Below are 6,270 nucleotides of genomic sequence, written 5' to 3'. Positions count from 1 at the left end.
GATAATAAAACCTGATAAAATCATATAAACTTTCACACTCTAATTCAAGAGTTTCAAATTATGATGATTCTTGAAAAAATAGCAATACATTTGTTTTGCAATTTTACGGGTATTTTCGACCCTTGTCATACCAGATGCTTTAAATTCAATGTGTAATTAAAATTCAGTATAATTTTTACTTGTCTAAATCTTCTAAAAATCTAAACGCCTTTGTCGAGACCCCTATGATGATGGAAGATCTCATTAATAGTGTTTTAATAATACGCATAGAAAAGACAAACTTGAAAATAAACTTTCTTTTTGAATTTTAAATGTTTTCATAATAGCTCATTTCCTTACATTATTACATTTTATAGTGAGTATCAAGTATCTTTTTGCGTTTAAGTATCTCTTAGAAGATCATAAAAACTCTGATTAGCCCTTAGTGGCTTTAAGAAAAGCCGGGAGTCACGCTATGATTTAGCGTTTCAAATTGTATCATTATTTGTTCTTCCGTTCTCACATGTTTATCTTATGGTCTATTAAGCGTCTCGCGACGTTCGTGACTAGGTTTCTGTAAAATTGAAGTACATGTACTTAAATATACTTTTACAAGACATCTTTATCAAAACCAACCACTGCCGTTCGGTGAGACACACACTTCCTGTTCGTAAATACATCGTGCAGTTGAAGCGCTTGCATAAGCCTCGCAACTAATTACTTTGCGCTGCAGCCTGTATTGTATCTTACAAAACAGGAACTATTGAGAGATCTAACCATTTTAAGATAAGTTGACTTGTATAAACAATATAGTTTACTTATTAAGTTAAGTCACAGCGCGAGAATAATTTCTCGCTTAACGTGTTCAACTGGTTCCGTATACAACTTAAAAACACGAACAACGTTCACCACTCTGGGTAAACTCGTTAACTCGTTAAAACCGCTACCAAAGTAGGTCCGAAAAAATGCCACAAAATCCGGTTCCTGGCAAAGTCAGGTTCCTACTAGAACGAAGTACAAAGCCTTTTTCCCATATAAGTTACCAGTCTTGGAAAACGCAATGAAAGCACTCGAAAAAATGGACCGAAATGACCACTGATCCCATTTTCTGGCTGCGTCTGGTACTCATAAGACGCAGTAGCAGCTACTTTTTATTGAATAGGACACGCCCACCTATCATTCTATATAGTTCACCACTCTATGAAAGTTTGTTAACTCGTTCGAAACACTTGGAAAGTTGACCCAACATCACCACACAACCAGTTTGCGTGCTTGATCTGTTTCTCAATAGGGTTAAATAGGAGTAGGTGTAGTAGGGGACACGCCAAGCTAACACCCCATATAGGTCACTAAGATATTAATATCACTCGCAAAATTGGCCCCAAATCCACAAACAACCGTTGTCCGACTGGGTCTGGTACTCCCAAGAGTGAAGTAGGCGGAATACCATTTACTAGTTGTTGCAGGGGACACGGCCCAAATGCGCCACAAAACTCGATGTTTTTGTTCGATCTGGTTCTCATGAGAGTGAAGTAAACGGACAACAACCTAATACGTCTTGAATAGGACACTCCCGACTACCTCCCCATAATGTTTAAAAGCACTCGCAAATGATGACACGATGAAAAATATCGTGGAACGTGGTGTAAAAGTAATGTCCAGAATACACGGGTTAGTCAGGAAGTCTTAGTCGACTATATCGCAATGTTTTTTATAACTATTATCAGTTGTTCAAAACTCACTTCGGAAATCTCCAAGTAAAACAGCATACCAGTTTTAAGTGTTTTATTTGATTGTGATGATAATCAGTAATAATAACAGTGAAAACAATTCCTTTTCACTAGTTTAAATTGTTAATATATATTTGTAATTTTGATAGGAAATCCTAACAGAGGTGTACCCTCCACGATTAGTTAATATTACATAACCTCTATCCATGCTGGACCGCCGCATTTAGAAATAAGACGTTTTAATAACAAAATGCGCTAAGGGCGATATGGCTCAAGACCACAGTTATCTGCCCCCCAGTGACCAAGATCCGGATGTGAATACAGAAACAAAGAGTGCTTGTGTTCAAGTATCAATATTTTATTAAAATTCAATGAAAAAGAAGCAAAAAATGTTCTTTTTGCAGAGAACTTGACTGAATTTGACACTCTATTGCAGAAATTGATAGTTTTCAATGTAAATATTGGAAAAATCATAGCTTGTGGAAGTCTGAAAATTAGTTGTTTGTAGCCGATTGACTCCCTGGCGGAAGGGTTATATATTTGAACTCAATTTTGACAGTCGGGTCAATGGTCAACATGGTGTTTTCTTGTGATTATATTTTGTGTCTTGAATTGTTCTAGAGATGCCATGTCCTTGTTTTTCAATTGGGGTGTGTATAAAGTCAAAAGCCAGGTTAGTGTCTATATGAAACATATAGTAAAAATAACTGTGGTCTCACGCCTGATATAGAGGAAGCTTTTGGAGGGGTGGCCTATTTTAAATTGTTATAAATTCTTAATTTATACAGCTATCTGGTTGAAATTTGGCCAGTTGACAGTGCTTAGCCATAGAATATTGGTGTTTGAGTATGAAATGTGAAAATCTTATATTACATAATATAAATTAATAATATATAATTTTCTTATATATTTTTGACATTTTTAAAAAAAACTACTTTCACTTTCAATTTAATGTTTGGAAATAGTTCCAAATGATGGTTACTAATGAATGAAAGCCTCACTTTCAATTCCAAAGTATAAATGGAGGGATTTTTATAACATAGGAAGCAGACCCAGGAGGAACTGTCTGTTGAAGACCCCCCCCCCCCACCAAGCTGCCCACCAGAGGCCAAGCTGTACTTGGTGTTTGCCAACATGCTGTAATTTGTAAGTACTTCAAGATAATATATTAGAAAATGGTATCCAAACTGAAGTACAAAGTGAGACAGTTTGGTCATATAAGCCCATTGAGACTGTTTGTTCCATTCCTAAATGAATTTCTTTCATGTTGTCAATCATTTCTGATGTGGCTTTGATAATAATATTATTTTCTAATGAAACTGCTGACTTGTATCAGTCTTTGGTCTGTATTGTGCATCTATTCACACATTTTGTTTGCTCTTTTTAGCAAACATTACAATAATTGCAAATTCTATAAGCAATTAAACAAAACTTACTGCACATAGGATGCAGAATGATGTTTTATTTAGTGTGCATATGAGTTTCAGCTTATGGACAAGAAAACATATACTTTAACAATCACAGCAACACAATGAGATCCCAATTTCAAAGAAATAATGCCACCTTTCATTAATTCATTAATTCATTCTATCAATCATTCATATATATTCATTAATTCATTCATTTATTCAGTTTATTTATTGAAAAACTTGACATTTCTCAAGGCAAAATAAATAAAAAGTGAGCAGTTTTCATAAAGAATAGAGCCTTTTCCCTTAATGCATTAAAAAACACAACCTTAATACAGTATAAATGTTTTAAAAACCCTAATTTATTGCTTATTTTAATAGCCAGCCTGGTTGCTGTAGCCACAGAGGAATTTTCAAGGACAAGAACCAGTGCTGGTAAAACTGTGGTCTCGTGTGGTTTTCCATACCGGCTCTCGGCAAGGATTTTCAAGAAAGGAATACCATCTCCAAGTAAGAAGAAATTCTAAGCATGTCTGGTTTGAATGCTTGCAAAATGCATCTGGGTACTCAATAAGATGAGGATTTACCTTTGAGTTGTTAAAAACTGATTGCAAAATGTCCAAAAGACTATATATTCTATTAAATTTGTCCTGAAAATCTTAGAATTCATGAACTTTTCTGCATATTTATCACATTTATGACTATATTAAAGGTTGTGTATGCCTCAAATGAGTGTTTACAGGCCTTTTTCAAACTTTAACAGTAGTGGCAGATAGTTTTATTTGTGTAAAACATTGCTTTTGTGTCTTGCTTGCAGATCATGATGTGCCAATAAGCTCCAGTTAGCTGCGGCCTTTTCCCCAGGCGGTAGTCCTGCAATCTGAATCCAGGAGATGCAGCTCTGAATCCAATATTTCAGAAGAATGAAGATGTTAGTCAACTCTGTAGTACTTGTTTGTGTGTAAATGATTCCAATGAGTGAGATTTATAGCAAATCAGGTGTAAATAAGCATCTTATAGACAATAGTGAAGTGCTGTACTCTGAATTTAATGCCAAATCTAGCCTTCAAAACAGATTCTTAAAGTAATTTTTTTTTAAAAATGGGCATAATAATGCTATCTCTGCATTTTCTACATCATGTAGCCACCTCATACATGAAAACACTAGCAGTTGTCATGAATCTTTAAGTTTTGGTGTGTTTTTTGCCATTTCCTTTGTTGCGCCATTTGTCCCGGAAGCCAACAATTTGGCATATAGTGTTGTTTAGACTGTCTATTAACACATGATCACTAAATTTCTTGTGTTAAACTGGACAGTTCTGTTACCTTTGTATATAAGTGGACCAGAAAAGCAAAATTTTGACAAGTTGAGGCATTTCAGTTTGGCTCTATGTCATTTTTTATATAAAACATTAAGCCGATGAAGTGGAAAAACCTTATTTTGCTTAGAACAAAATCTTAAAAGAGTAGGCAGGCCAGTTTTGTGGTGCTGTTCTATAGACACCATTAAAAGCTACAAGGAAAACTTTACTTGGTCAAATTATTCCAATGCATAAGGAAATAATGGATCTTCAAAGGTTTGCGGCTTAACATTAGAGGGAAATGGCTGTTTCTGCTTTTTATGAAAATACCACAGGTGCTAATACTTGTCTCATTCATTTAGTGTTTGATATATCATTGCCAAACTTTCAGTATGTGTTGCATATAGGCTGAAGCTGAACTATAGGAGTTTTGTAGTCTGTTTCTGAAAAAATGTTGCTTAAATAGGCTCAAGACCACAGTTATCTGCCCCCCGTTGACCAAGATCCGGATGTGAATACAGAAACAAAGAGTGCTTGTGTTCAAGTATCAATATTTTATTAAAATTGAATGAAAAAGAAGCAAAAAATGTTCTTTTTCCAGAGAACTTGACTGAATTTGACACTCTATTGCAGAAATTGATAGTTTTCAATGTAAATATTGGAAAAATCATAGCTTGTGGAAGTCTGAAAATTAGTTGTTTGTAGCCGATTGACTCCCTGGCGGAAGGGTTATATATTTGAACTCAATTTTGACAGTCGGGTCAATGGTCAACATGGTGTTTTCTTGTGATTATATTTTGTGTCTTAAATTGTTCTAGAGATGCCATGTCCTTGTTTTTCAATTGGGGTGTGTATAAAGTCAAAAGCCAGGTTAGTGTCTATATGAAACATATAGTAAAAATAACTGTGGTCTCACGCCATATGCATTAAAGATAGACATCTAAAGCATGTACTTGTAACGTGGTTGATATGTAACGAACAAATGGTTATTCCGGAAACGGTTGATAATTGATCGTTGTAACGGAATGTCCTTATAACAATGTATTTTCTTACCGATTCGAACAAATGATTGATTTCATATCGTTATTAGCGAATGAAAAACCGTATTTACGCAATAACGACCCTTACCTCTTGCCCTGGGAGACAAGCCCAGTTCTATCCACAATAATTTTAAAATAATGCCCAAAACCGGTACAAACCCCAAATTTAGAATTGGTCTACTACTCACTGGTCTGAAGAAGGCTTAGTACGTTAACCAGGTTTGATGGTGACACGCCCACTTACCACCGAATGTATTACACCACCATTTGACCAGTCATGTACTCGTTGTAAAGGACTTGGCTATAAGCCTGTTTCGAATCTGAATTCCGCATCCAAGTTTGGGTAGGGGCAAACTTCTACCGCATATATGTCATGATACAAATTTTCGTTTTTCGTTTAAAAAAAAGAAAGAAAGTTGATTCTACCCGCTATCGTTCCCGTTTCTCGGTCTTATAATTTCCACCCGCCACAGGTAGGTAACACCAATTCCGGCCGTGTCTACAACTCATAAGAGTAAAGTAGGTGGAGTATCACTTACAAAGTGAAACACGATACTCCACTTACATCACAATATAATTTACCATCGTGGAAAACGCGTTAACAGGTTAATATGATTAGCAAACATGACCCCAAAAATAACGAATCATAAATAGACTGCTTCTGATAAACACTAGAGTGAAAAAGGCACAGATAGCTTGCTCGCATGCTCAATAACGTTAGTGACGAAATTACACCCCGGAAACGGCCAATTATACTCTATACATGTGCATAAATGCAGCATATAATGATTAAACTCTTAAAAGGTGACAT

The 6,270-nt window shown here is 35.5% G+C and overlaps 1 long non-coding RNA gene across 1 annotated transcript; it reads left to right on the top strand.

Annotated features, from left to right (window-relative positions):
* The first annotated feature begins 2,767 nt into the window (after window positions 1–2,767).
* Window positions 2,768–4,451, top strand: LOC128219051 (uncharacterized). The gene is made up of 3 exons (XR_008258539.1): window positions 2,768–2,855; window positions 3,500–3,628; window positions 3,936–4,451. It is a non-coding gene; the product is annotated as an uncharacterized LOC128219051 (long non-coding RNA).
* Window positions 4,452–6,270: the final 1,819 nt, after the last annotated feature.

Source organism: Mya arenaria, chromosome 15 (genome assembly GCF_026914265.1).
Source record: "Mya arenaria isolate MELC-2E11 chromosome 15, ASM2691426v1".
Classification (NCBI taxonomy): domain Eukaryota; kingdom Metazoa; phylum Mollusca; class Bivalvia; order Myida; family Myidae; genus Mya; species Mya arenaria.
Note: the sequence above shows the minus strand (reverse complement) of the source record. Positions and strands in the feature narration are given on the sequence as shown.